Raw genomic sequence first — 14,082 nt, forward strand, 5'->3', positions numbered from 1 at the left:
TCGTAGCCATTTATGTCTGTGACGCCTTGGCTGTGACAGCTTCTTAGCTGGTGAGCGTCGTGGTTCCTTGTCCACAAGATGCACCATGGGTTTCATTGATATTTCTCGCGATTTGCGCAAAGCACCTAAGTGTAATATTTGCTCACTGCATGATTTACGCTTCGGGATCTGTTACCGGCGATGTCCATACCTGGTGAGTAGCCAAGGCTAAGCATGTATATAGTGCAACACGATGGTTCCTTAATTCGGCAGATGATACGAATCAAACTCTAAGCTTCTCGAAGTGGGCTCTGTTGCTGCGAGAAAGAATTGCTGTCCTTCACGCGATGCCGCTCACACAGATTGTAATATCCACCTCGGCTAAGAAACTGTGACAACGTCGTAACGAACGAAAGCAATCTGATCTGTGGACACTCAAGTCAGCACGCCGCAGATGTGGTTCACCTTTACCGGTGGTAGCATAGGTACGGTGAACCAGAGATAGGAAGACATTTGGCTTATAAATCATGCACAATATGCGAAAGAACTCCCTCATCAGATAGCTCAGTAGTTGCACTGTTTATTATTATTATTTGTTTTGAATACATGCACACATATACACAGTTAATAGGAAAGGGAAAGCCAGGAGCAGGCTGGCAATTGCCACCAGAAGGGGCACAACGCCTGCCTACTCTTCTGAAGGGAGGTGACAGCAACACAGAAATGGAAGGTAGGAAGGAGGGGAGGAAAGAGGAAAGAAAGAGCAACAGGACAAATCTAAAGACTAAAGTAGAACACAGTACACTACGCACGTTGTTCTGCCGAGTTTCGACTCTGCAGCTGGAATTAAAGTGACGCCGCGTCGAACAGCCGCCACGATTATCAACCACATACATCCGTGGCTAGTTCGCTATGCGGCTAATCGTGCTCTCCACGATGAGACACCAAGTACAGCTGCACGCAATCACCATTTCACTGGCAGTCGGTTCACAATATACACTACAAGGTGTTTGAACCCGCCACCTCCAATCTTCGAAGGAAGAAGCGTTAGAGCACAGTACTGATCACACACAGTAGGGCCGGTCACTGAAGGTCACGCTGCTACAGAATGTTGAGTGTTCACGCTGCAAACATGTACCTAAGTTAGTTAACTCTAGAAAGGTTAGTAGGGCGCGATGGGCCTGATCACGTTTAGATGCACAACCACTGGGGTATATACATTCCTCAAGTGTCGCACACCACAGGCCAAGGAAATGATAGTTTCTCACTAGCGACATGCGCTGCGCACTGAAAGCAGGACACTCAAATATAACGTGCTGAAGTGTCTCGTAGCAGCCACAAGACGTACGCGATGGACTTGCCACAAGCCCTTGTCTGTATAAACGTTCGTGCATGTTCACGCAACCGACCCTCAGCATGAGCAGTTGTGCTCTAGCGCGACGAGGCAAGCCTCGACCATGAACACGGGGCGGAAACGTTCCATTTGTGACGCGCTGATCTGGATGCTGCTTGAGTAGGTGGCGGCGAATCAGCAGACGAGCGTCATCAAGCTTGCACAAAATTTCTGGGCAGTCACAGTTGTTATGAGCGCAACTTGAAGCGAGCCGATCAGCCTCTTCATTTCCGGTGATTCCTACGTGTGAAGGTATTCATTGAGCAACGAGAGACACCCTACGTGATGTAATTTTGCTGGCAGAGTCAGTAATGCTGCGCACGAGTGGACAATCAAGCTCACTGCATTGTAACCTGCTAAGGGCAGCGCGGGAGTCCGTAAAGATGACAACCTTCGATGTAATTAACTCCTCTTGCACGTATTTCAGTGCAACATTAATCGCTACTAGCTCCGCAGTTGTTGACGAAGTTGGATAAGGTATTTGAAAGATACGGTGTACTTGAGTTGAAGGGCAGAAAAAAGCTACAGAGGTGCCTTGACCGTTGTTGTGTACGGATGCATCTGTGAAAACTTGAAGATAATCTGGAAACTTTTCGAACAAGTAAGACTGAGCTAATTGGAATATTGCCGAAACAGCCATATCATACTTTTTGTGCTTGTCAGAGATTATGAGGTAAATGGGGAATACGTGTTTCGTGGTACCTTTTGGAGGTGGAGACGTATCTGAAGCGGCATGTTCAGAAATGGTAGTGATATCCATAAATAATGTCGCCATTTTTCCCATGCGAGATAACGGGCGGTGAATGAGACGATCAAGGAGTGATTGACCATTCGATGCGCGGTGCAGACGCTCAATATGATACTGATATGATATCCCTGATCTGCTTGCAGCCTCAGGGGTAACTGATGCGCTTCAGTAAGTAATGCAATAGATTGTGACTCACGAGGTAATCCAAGCATTAGTCAAAATGCAACGCGATGATCTCGCTCCAGTTGGGCCATCAAACTAGGTGGTATGTTCAAAATTGGTAATGCTTACAGCATGCCTGAGAGTACAGATGACTGGTTCACCTGAAGAGCCGTTGTTTGGACGCAACCAGCACCTCGGGCAGTCAAGGCAGCCACATATTTAAGGAGGGAGTGCGATTTGCGTCGTACAGATTTAACGGCAGGACGCCAAGAGATGCGATCATCCACAATTAACTCCAAATAACGGTGTTGTCGCACCCAGTTTATAGGCGTTTCGTCAAGATACAGTCGGCTCATTGTTCGACGACCTCGTTGTTTAGGGCAATATGCTATCGCAGTCGACTTAGCAGGTGATATGAGCAGGCCAACTTCACCCAAGTACTCCGAAGTAGCGTTGAGAGCTCTTTGCAAGCTTGCACGAAGCCGCGGACCAAGGTGCGAAGGGTCGCTTATCCACAGAGCAATGCCATCTGCGTAGACAGCTATGCTCACAGGGAAGTCAGTGCCTCGAGGCAAACGACTTGGAAGTGCGGCGAGTAGCGCGTTAAACAAAAGCGGCGATACTAAGCTGCCCTGTGGAACACCGCACTTCACATTTGGGTATTCACTAGTTACTCCTCCGACACGCACTTTCATCCGGCGCTCCGATAGAAAATTATGCACAAATTGGAGCAGACGACCCGAAATTCCCGCGGTTGCAAGAGTGAAAATAATCGCCTTATGCGGAATTGAATCGAAAGCCTGTTGTATGTCTAGGAAGAGCATGTAGGTGGAATGCTTGTTTTCTTTAGCAAATTCGAGTGCTGAGACAAGGTCTGATATGCTGTCCAGAGCCGAACGGCGGCGACGAAAGCCACTCATGGCATCAGGGAAAAAAATTCAGCTCCTCTAGCCTGACATCTAAGCGAAACAAGACCATTCGCTGCATTAACTTGATGACATTTGAATGTAGGGATATCTTGAGGTGCCTTGCAGGACGCCCGGGTTCTCCATACTTCATTATGCTCATCCAATATACGGTCATGGAAACTCTTATCAACGTTCCGCAATGCTTGGTACGTCACACCATCTGCGCCTGGAGCAGTGTCTGCTTGTGTACTAATAGAATGCAATGCTTCGTATGTATCTCTCTATATGTACGTTGTTACATCTTTTGTTATGTCTTACTTAGTATGTAGTATGCTCTCTAGTGTTCCTTGTATACTCTACTGTTCCATGCTTTGCACAACTGATATATGCGTCCTGCTACACATTTTATAATTTACTGCGTATCTAGCACACCTTCCCTTCCACCCTTCGAACCTGCCGTAATGAGACGGCAGTATTTGTAGGTATAGATAAAACTACAAAAATTAAAATGAGACGTATGAGCGGAGAAAATGCAAAGGTGCCCTTGTTAGGCTTGGTCCAAGTGCAGGTAGCACGATCCTTCCCCTCCTCCTTTCTGCATTCCAGTTGTCCTGATTCAGTATATCGCCTTATTCAGTGACGCAGTTCTCACGAAGTGCGTTTCCGGTTCTGAATAAGGCACCATTGTATGAAACGAATAAGGAAATTAATGAGCAAGGTTCGACGACAAAGCTATATAGGCTGTGATGTAATAATATTTGAACAAACGAGCTAGGCCCTAGCGAAGCCTGCAATTTATTTTACTATCGGGCAACCGTCTTATATGTGTGTGCACTATTTCTTACGAACAGAATGCAAAATATACCGCAGCTTCTTGCTCAACATGGGGCCCGTATGCTGAATCTCGGACGTGCTATCACTCCGCCTCTCCATTGCACTTGAGCACAGCATGCTATCACATTCAAGCGTGGACCTCCGCCGCTCTTATCCTTGACAGGCTGACGCAGTCTTGTGTTAGTTCACGCTTGCCTAGAAAGTGGTCGAATGTTGCGCAGCCCGCACCAACGCACATATAAAGTCGGCGCTCCTCACGCCGTATTTTATCCTCTTCAAGGTATGGTGGCGGCTTGACATTTTCATGAGCCAACTAAGAGATTCTTAAAGAACTACGAATTGCTTGTTCGTTCCTATGTTAAGTTTATGAAGAATACAGGGTAACAGATAATGCGTCGCCTAAAATACTTTTGCCAAATGTTAGTGTCTCCGTGCGCTGTACCTACTTTTAATATTAAAGGCCGAGGACCCTCATCAACAAAGATTTTCAGTCCTAAATGTTGTTTGCTGTTGGCCGGTCACTTTCGCAAATAAGATGTTCGACATCACGAGCGGCTGTCATCTACTCGAAGCAATAGTTCTAGCATAGGAGTTCCTTTTTTTTTCTTGTTTTGTGAGCGCTAGCTGAGATTAACTTAGATCATATTCGTCACACACACACACACACACACACACACACACACACACACACGCACACGCACACGCACACGCACACGCACACACACACACACACACACACAACAACAACAACAAAAAAAAAAACAGACCAAATAACGCTGACTACAAGTCGGCTTAATTGCAGTGACTCGTTGTGGAGAAACCGGACAGATTATCATGATACCTGAAATGGGAAGTGAGAGGTCAAATGTGTAGAAAAGAACAGCAACACGTACTTGAAAAAAAATGCAGGTACACACAAAGCGCAACCACACGCAACCTACACTCTTTCTAGGGCAGCAACACAGTGAGGACGCTGTTTACGTTTAGTGATGGGGCTATGTGCGACGAAGCCTTTCAGAATACATCGACCCCTTTACAAGCCTCACTCGACTATAGCGCACAAGAGGTTGTTGCCCCAGTGGAACTCCGCTCTAAAGGAAGGCATCACGCAGGAACTTCAACAAATGACAACTTTTGCTTCCTTGCTCCAACCTCCCTACATTACCTGCTCCTCTAATGCATCGCTGTTTTTTCTCAGTGTACTGAACCTCTGACGTGCCATCACTCCGCCTCGCCATTGCGCTTGTGCGCAGCGAGCTATCATATTGAAGCATGGATCTTCGCTGCTCTTATCTTTGAAAGGCTGACGCAATCTTGTGTTAGTTCATGCTCGACGAGAAAGTGGCCGAATGTTGCTCAGCCCGCACCGACGCACAAATGTAGTCGGCGCTCTTCACGGCCTATATTCTCCTCCATTTTATTTATTTATCTTTATTATTATTATTATCATTATTATCTTTTTTTTTGCTGCCGGTACCGTTACAATAACTGCACACGCGAACCTTTTCTTTTATCTTTTACTAAAGGCAGACCACCGGCGCTTCTCAATATTGTTCCTTTCTTCTGAGGAATGTACGCCAAAAAGTGGGACAAAGCTACTTTTTTTATTCCGCTTCACCTATCCACTCGTTTGCAGTGTATGTACAGAAAAATGCCGGGGAGGAGTCATTGAAATTGTACTACATTTTTCGTAGTTTTACTTTTATTTCCTGTAGAAACGTGGTGCTACCTGGTTTGCGAGTGCCTGGGCAGAGAAAACTATGCTTACATGCGAGGCTGATGGAGAAATTTTGGGAACAACTATACCAGCTCATGCGCGGTGCTTGTGTGACCTTTCAAGTCACGCAGTTCTCCGCCTACCAGTAAGAAATCGAAAAATGAAGGAAGTGCAGGGAGCTCGAACGTGCACAAGTCGACTAGTTTGTTATCCTACTACCAAATATATAAGGGGCAAGAAGAAAGAAATCCAGAGTGAAATGAATGAGTGAGAGCACTGAAGGCGCACGCTTGCGAAGATGCAAATTCGGCACTACACACCAAGGTCTGTCGATATTTATACTAGAAACAGCACAAACAATTCCCCGGGAAGGATATATATATATAGATACCTCTGAAAGTGGATGGGAGGACGGCGCCGCGGTAGCTCAATTGGTAGAGCATCGCACGCGTAATGCGAATACGTGGGGTCGCACCCCACCTGCGGCAAGTTGTTTTTCCATCCTCTTTCATTTCCAATAATTTATCATTGCTTTAATTAAATTAGTAAGTACAAGTAATTTCCCCAGTGTTGACATTGGTGTGTTTGTTTGTTGGCTTCTTGTGCTATGATTACTAAATATCGGACCCCATTTCTTCTCGTTCAACACATATAGACACACACAGAAAATTGCGACAGCAAACATACAATACAGAGTGCGAGTTGAGATTATCTAGAAATAATTTGTTTTTCCAGCAGGGCAAATGAAGGCGCACTAACATAGTTATCACCAGTTTTCTTGATCGAAAAAAAAAATCCTGTACAGTTTCACGTACCGCCTTTTCTTTCGCATTGCTCTCCAAATCAAAATGCCGTTAGGCCTGTCGAATTCGGGAACAACAGCAAAGCAAGTATCGCCTTCTGACCTTGGGACGCAGATGACCACAGTCCAAATACCTTTCTCACGGAGAACCGTCTAGAGTCGATGTGATCTAACATGGTGCGAAGTAGATGGGGCCCGTCGTCGTGTCAAGGACAGACACAGAGGGAACAAAATCTATAAGGGGTTAACGGGTGCCATAGAATTTATAGGGTAAGACTTTATAAGGCAATTAAGAAGGGAGAGTTAAAAAAGTGCATAGTGCATATAAACTTCTGGAGGTGAAAGGTGGTATTATTATATGTCAACGTATTTTCTCGTCAACAACAGCGTTGTTTATCCAAAAGAAGCCTTATGCTGCGTTAGATGTTATCATTAACACAGCGCTGTGAACGTCCACAGACCCTTTGGAAACTTCCAGTCAATGACCTCAGTCAGCCGGGCACAGATTCAATAAAGCGCCGTTGGCGAGCGCCCATAGGCTCGTCGAGTTCAAAAGGGTAGATGCGGAGGTATATAGTATATATGTACTAATTTAGCTGATGTTCTGGAGGAGGGCATGCCCACAAACGCATTTACAGAACCTGGACATATGGAAGCGAATGCTTGTACACTACTACCAGTGTGACCTTCGCGTCGTAGGTACAACGCGTACAACGATAACTGCCCGCGAGTCTGACTTGACATGGGTCGTTGATTTTAGTGACGACCATCGGCCTACATGAACCTCAGCAAGTAAGGAGCCCATGACGGGTCTCAATGTAAACGACATTCAATGTGCATATTTAAGAAACGGGAAAAGATTATGTGTTGTGTACGGAAAAAAATGAATTAAGTGGCGCCATGATGCCAAACTGCCCTTGCCTGCCAGCACCGGTCCTCTCATTTTAGTTTCCTCGGGGAGCTACTCTTTACCAGAGCCACCACCTTTTGCTCTTGGAGCACTCAAACGGGCGGCTATTCATCAGTCCATGGAATGTTTGCAGATTGATATGTTTGCACGTGCCTCTGCTGCAATACGCAGCACAGACACCTCAATATTTAACGCGTGAGGTCAGAGTTTGGTCAACCTGGGGATTCCGCTGTCTTGCAGGGACGCTTACGAGGTGCGCTGATGCATCGCAGGGCCCCTCGATAAAGCGGTATCCATGATACGTCGCCCTCAATAAGCGTATAATCGATCGCCTTTATTTTTGAAGGTTATGTAACTCACGCTAATGTGCACTCCAAATATTTCATGCTGAGCACAGGCAGCAGACGCTACACCATGGAGGATGCTCACAAATATATACCTTAGTATCCAGGAGGACACCGTTCAGAACGTTCCAATATGGGAAAAAATGGCGGAAAACGACAGCAGACTTTAGAAATTTCGTCGGCTTTAAATAATTAATTGTGACAGCAGCATTCGGATAGAGTTAAGGCTATCATCTTATTTTTGCTTGCCTGCTTTTCTCTAGAATAGTTGCGCTTACCCACTACAAGAGAATAGACAACAAGCCAGCAGTTATAAAGCAGTTACTTGGGGGCTGGCTTCCGTATATTATCTACCAGTACCGGGATGAAGCCCACAGAGTTGTTCTAGAATTCTTTTCTGCCCCATGATTCCACTTTCGTCTCACGTGCTCCTGGCGAGGTATGCTATAAGAGTGTACCTAGTGGACATGTCCACTTAATCTTCTGCTGAAGTGCTGATTGGCTATGGCGCCTGGTTGCTTTGCACCCCAGCCAATCAGCACTCCAGAAGCAGACGAACTGGACATGTCCACTGGGTGGAATCTTACCTCTCCTGCTGTGCCCTTGTGCGATGGGATGTGTTGTGCTGTGGTGCCTTATCCTACTGTACAGCTCACTCGTTTATTTGATGTACGTCTCCAATTGCAAGGTGATATCTAAAAACATGATCCCTCGTCATGGTTGGAACAAAACGTTGAAGTAGACCCATGTCTACGGCTATACTTTACAACAAATGAAATGCAATGAGCGAATCTGTTATATATGTTGCAGGTTGCATTTCCAGCTTAAATCTTCATACTCCTAATGAATGTGTGTGATTATATCTTTGTTGCCCTTTTTTAAGCCTCTACACCCAGAATATTGCGACAACACATTTGCACATCACAACTTGTGATACGAGTGAGCCGCTGAACAAATCTAAAGAGACGCCGGTCGCTTCGCGCTAGGCGTCATGCATTCTCTGCTGTGGCAGCTGTAAAAAACGGCAGCTTGCACATGTACGCAAATTGCTCATATGTGCTTAGGCAACGCTACCTGCCTCGCATTAATCCTTAGCAACTTAGCTTTGTCAGAGGCACCCTCTAAACAGCGGCATCGTGTCCTTCCTTGGCGCAACCAGCTTCAACGCTCTCTTCGCCGAGTCGGCTCTCGCTTACGGCGTCGCGTTTGCCGCCATCTCGCAACGCTTGTCCTCCGTGTAGTAATGTACACCCAGCACTAGCACAGAGAAAGTTTTGCAAGGTCAAAATAAATGACCTGTTGCGTGGGATTCAGAAACTGACACCGTGAGCGCGCTCTGGCTGTTACACTGTATATGACCTCGGCTCAAGCTTCTCACATCCCCGTCGCAAGTAATGTTGCTCAACAACCGCTGCCTCGGCTGCTCGAGATGCGATCGTGGCGGTTTCTGCTGCACCCTCTCCCTTTGGGAAGGTGCGCGCACCGCTGTACTGTGAAGTGCGAGCTCGATGTCCATGACGCTCGTTGTTGAATGAAAGGATCTAAAAAAAAAAAGAAAAGAAAACCCTGTGAATTCGTGATGACTTTATCGCGTCACTGACGTCTCGCGTGCTTTAGTTCGATACTCCTTCTCTTTTTTTTTTTTCATCTCAAATGTCATAATGACTTTTCTGCTTTTGTGACGCTTTATGCAATTTACCGTGAACTGAACGATTTCAGCATGAGTCGAGGCTATTAATTATTCCCACAGGTCATTCGCGCTGATACTACCTTACACACTTGTACATATAATTCCAACTTTGTGTCATGCTCCAATATGTAGTGCATATTTCTGTTATTTCTGTTATATCTGTATATTCTGTATACTTCTAAGGAGGCGGTGAATATTTGCAATTTTGGTATCAACATATTTTTTTCTCATTTAGTTTCATATTACGATTTCGGGATAGCGGGCACTTCGGTAACCAAACTTCCCGTACTATGGCATTCATTATTAAGAATATTATTGCTAATGAACAAAGAAACCTGCAGGCCACGCAATTGTGCATGTCCTATATGCATGAGTGCGTATTACGCGTACGCCTCGTATACGAATCTTTCGACTCTCTTTTGAGGACTCCCCGTTCTGCTTGTCTGGCTTCATGTTTATCTTCTCGCTGCCCTCATATATTGAGAGTGAAGCGAGTGGCTGTCATAAAATTTTCGTTTGTATCTCCATCTCCAACGCTGCCTTACTTTTGTTCCTCCTCATTTCCGGCCGCAGTCACCCCTCTTTCTTTCATTCTTTGTTATTTCATAAGCCATCTTCTCCCATTCGATTTCAATCTTGAGTTGCTATCACAGTTCCGCCTTACGGAGTCGCCGTTATACGGAACTGAGCGTTGTCCCTGCTAGCAAAATGGTGGTGTCTGCATGACTCCTAGCGACGCCAGAGCGGGCCTGGAGTGCTCGGAGCCATTTCGGTTTGCGTACGTGCATTTTAACATGTAAAGCTCACGCATGGTAGTACGGGCACGTGCACGTACAGCGGGTGCAGCGTTTGCGGCATCTCCGCCAATTGCCATTTTTCACGGCTCCCCGCACGTCTTCGCATCTCACTATCTTTCCGGCGATACTCCGCGAGCCTTGGGGGCACGCGGTCTCCCCAATTCCCAATGCTTCCTCATCCTCGCCTACGTCTCGCCTCCTCTTCCTTACAGACGTTGTTCGTCCGTGCGCCGCACACAGGCGCAATGTAATGACGCACGCGTGCAGTACATCGATTCTTAGAGCGCCGCCCTACACCCGTCACTGCGCCCATTCGACGCCAGAGTGATGCTCCTTGCGAAAGTCGCGAGAGCTCGTCCGGGAATAAGAATTTTCGGGAAATATGGATGAAACGAGCTTATGCGAGATAACGCCTGTGGGGATGTATATCTGTGTCCCCTGCTGCGTGTGCTGAAACAGAACCAAACACGAACAATCAGTGCAAGCGCAGATTGGCGTCATTTCTCAGCACTGCTTCGCCGACAGATGGGTTCGTTCGCGGGGCAGCCGATATATCGCGAGATCGTGGGAGGGAGGGGGGAGTGAGGGGTTATATTGTATAGAGGAGGAGTAGCTAGCTTATAACGGCAAGAAGAAAAGGCACGGGTAGAGTGGTAGAGCGTGTTACAAGTTTAAACCGACTTACTTCAAACTACCGCGGCCTTTACCGTTTGTTGCTACAGTAAAATATATATGTGCATTGGTAAACCCCACAACGTCCGCAGGGAAAATGGGGAGTTGTCGCCTTGATATATCGACCTCGGTAGAAAAAGGAAACAATTAAAAATAATGCCTAAGGGACGAACACGGGTGCTTTGGATGATTTCAGAGCGTGTGTATCTAAAAATAAAGCGAGACAGGCACCATGGAGGGGCAGGCGGTTTTCCAGATCGGTCACCGCCACTTACAGGGGCGTGTCAGTGGAGCCACGTCACTCTAGCGTTTCGTCGTCGGGAGATGAAGGCTCAAGCAAAACAAACAGCCCGAGTGCACGCGCGTGCGTCTTACCGCAATGCCCACGCTGGCCCACCGCAAGAAAAAAGAAAAAAAAAAGAAAAAAAAAGCAGCTCATTAATCTCGACCTACGTTGCCGGTGGCGTTCCTGTCGTTGCTGCCTTTGTACCTTCCTTCCTGGCTGGTGTGGTAGTGCCAATGAGCTGTTGAGGAGCTTGTACACTTCTACATCACCGACACAGTGCTATGGATAATGTATGTTTTTTTTCTTCTTTCTTTTTTCCTATCTTTCTCTTTTTTGTTCGGCGTTCAGGATTCTTTTACGCGAGCACTTAGGGCTTTTAAACAGTTCCAAGGTTATTCTTGTAGCTGGTTTGATTGCAATGGGCGATTGTATTTAGTGATTGAATTTCGCGCTTGAAAGATCGCAGCATAAGACACATAAATCATGTAAACGGTGAAATCAGTCGCCTTAACTGAAAAGTTAGAGAGATAGCCGATAATCCCGTCTGTCAGCGTGTAATTTGAAGGCAATGAAACAAGGCTTATTTAATGGACGTCTTGCGTGACTCTGAACTAACTTTTCTACTGCTTCTAGCCCGTAAAGAGAGAGCGAAGTTTCGTATTGCACGGCCAGAATGTCGAGGCACTCAAGGATAGCAAATCAGGAGCAATTAAATCTAACCAACGAAGACCCAGTGTTGTATCCAAGGCTCTCTTGTGTTTATTTATTCGCTTCTTTTCCCCTGTCGCTCTATGTATTTTTTTATTTGTGCCTTTGTCCCTTTTCTTTCTTTTGCTCACGAGAATTTCTTTAGGGACACAGTGCAAGATATCTAGTATCTTTTTCTGATGTTTCGCTAACAAGAGAGAGAGCAATGAAACGGCAACATGGGGCAATCATAGTGACATGTATTATGCCGTCATTGTAATGACGAAGGGTTACAATACCCAAAAGGGCACCAAATCCACCTAGTGGCAGACGACAAATATCGCACCCAGTAACACTCAACGCCATTGTTCTGTTGTTGTGCATTGTAAACCTTGTCTTATCCACAGATAACCGACAAGTGAAAATTTCTCCAAAGCTGTCAATTGGATATAGTTATAGATATTGGACAAGGCAAAGATCAATCTTTGCAAGGCTGGAACTACATCTATAAAGCCCACATAACACGCAAATAGCGTGCAACCAACGTCGTATATTAGACTGCCACTGTCAGTTTCTGACGAGCTGCAGATACACTAACAAGATAAAGGCGAACCTTTTCGCACTGCCACTCATTATCCAGCATATCCGTCATGAAGACATTAGTGTGAGCCCTCCATGGAACAGTCTCAACACCTTTTAGCCCAGTTTGAACAGCTACTAGATGCACAAGAAGCATTCCTAAGCAGTTTACAGATAGTGAAAGGCTACAAAGAGTGTCGCGTAGTATCCTCAAATCTCAAGAAGTCTAATGTCAAATGTCATGAAAAATTTATTCTGCTACGGAATTTTAAGCCTATGTCACCTAAGGTGTAATCGTGAACCGAGGACGGAATGCAAGAACGCTCGTACGTGTGCCGGTAGTTTCATCATCATCAGCCTATTTTTATGTCCAGTGTAGGACGGAGACATCATCCGGCAATCTGCTATTACTTCTGCCTTGCGTGATCTGACTCCATCGTACACCTGCGAATTTCCTGATTTCATTAGGCCACCTAGTTCTCTAGTGTCCTGGACGACGATTCCCTCCTCTTGGGCACCCATTCTGCAACTTTAACTTGCCACCCGTTGCCTGCTCTATCCTCACACATGATCCCTTACTTTTTTCTTTCTTTTTCTGTCTCCTTTCCTTAATCTCACCTAGGATATCGGCTACGCCTGTTTGCTTTCTAATCCACATCATTGTCTTTCTGGCTTAACGTTGTTACGCCTAAGTTCTCTCGTACTGCATTTTGAGTGCATGTTTAATAAAATACCAAGGGGTGAAAATCAATCAGTAGCTTCCAACTATATGGCGTCCCCCGTTACCCCAATGTGTACTTTCGTGACGTCAACTCCCTGCCTTCTCCACTTTTTCCTTCCTTCCTTCCTTCCTTCGTGACGTGAAACTTCATAATTTCGTAGGTTATCGAATGATCACTGCAAAACAGAGGTAGAGGAGGTGTAACGCACTCGAGGTTTGCCATGCAGCTTACTACAGCGGAATTGCGCAAGGGTGATACTTCACAGAGGTCGCTGGAAAGCCGCTCGTTCACGATGACAGTCAAGTAATTTAACGGCGCATTGAATACCTCTGTGCTGTGGCGTCTTAGGTGCTTGCTAGTGCCGCACGTGCATCTTGCTGTATTTCGCTAAAGTTAATTCCGCGTGTAGGATAGTTCCTGCAGCTGAAGCACGATGCAGGCACACCGCGTATATTTTGCAGATTTATTCTTGCTTGGCGCAGCTGCGCGAATCCACAAAGGGGAAAGCAGTGATTACGGTGGCAAATTACGCAGGTGACGATCACCGCTGGCCCGAACCGCCACAAAGCTTTAAGATGCAGATGAAGACGGTGCGAGCGGTTAGTATAAGTGTGTAATATCAACATGAACCTGGCACACGATCTCATTTCGTGGCCCGGCCCTGTTTCAAGTTAATTAAACCCACTCAGGCGTGGCTGTATACTTGTAATGAGAAAATTGTGGAGAGCGGAGCTCGCAGATACAGGGTGTCAAGAAGATGGGAAGGCTGAAATGGTGAAATCGAAGAAAGAGAAACCAATCAGAACGAAGCTTTAGAGCTGCGCGAGTTAAGGCAACATGGGGTGGTGAGTT

At 46.2% G+C, this 14,082-nt stretch overlaps 1 non-coding gene across 1 annotated transcript; it reads left to right on the forward strand.

Annotated features, from left to right (window-relative positions):
• The first annotated feature begins 6,157 nt into the window (after nucleotides 1–6,157).
• TRNAT-CGU (transfer RNA threonine (anticodon CGU)) lies at nucleotides 6,158–6,229 on the forward strand. Its single transcript has one exon. It is a non-coding gene; the product is annotated as a tRNA-Thr (tRNA).
• The last annotated feature ends 7,853 nt before the right edge of the window (nucleotides 6,230–14,082 follow it).

This window comes from Dermacentor variabilis, chromosome 2 (genome assembly GCF_050947875.1).
Source record: "Dermacentor variabilis isolate Ectoservices chromosome 2, ASM5094787v1, whole genome shotgun sequence".
Taxonomy (NCBI): Eukaryota; Metazoa; Arthropoda; class Arachnida; order Ixodida; family Ixodidae; genus Dermacentor; species Dermacentor variabilis.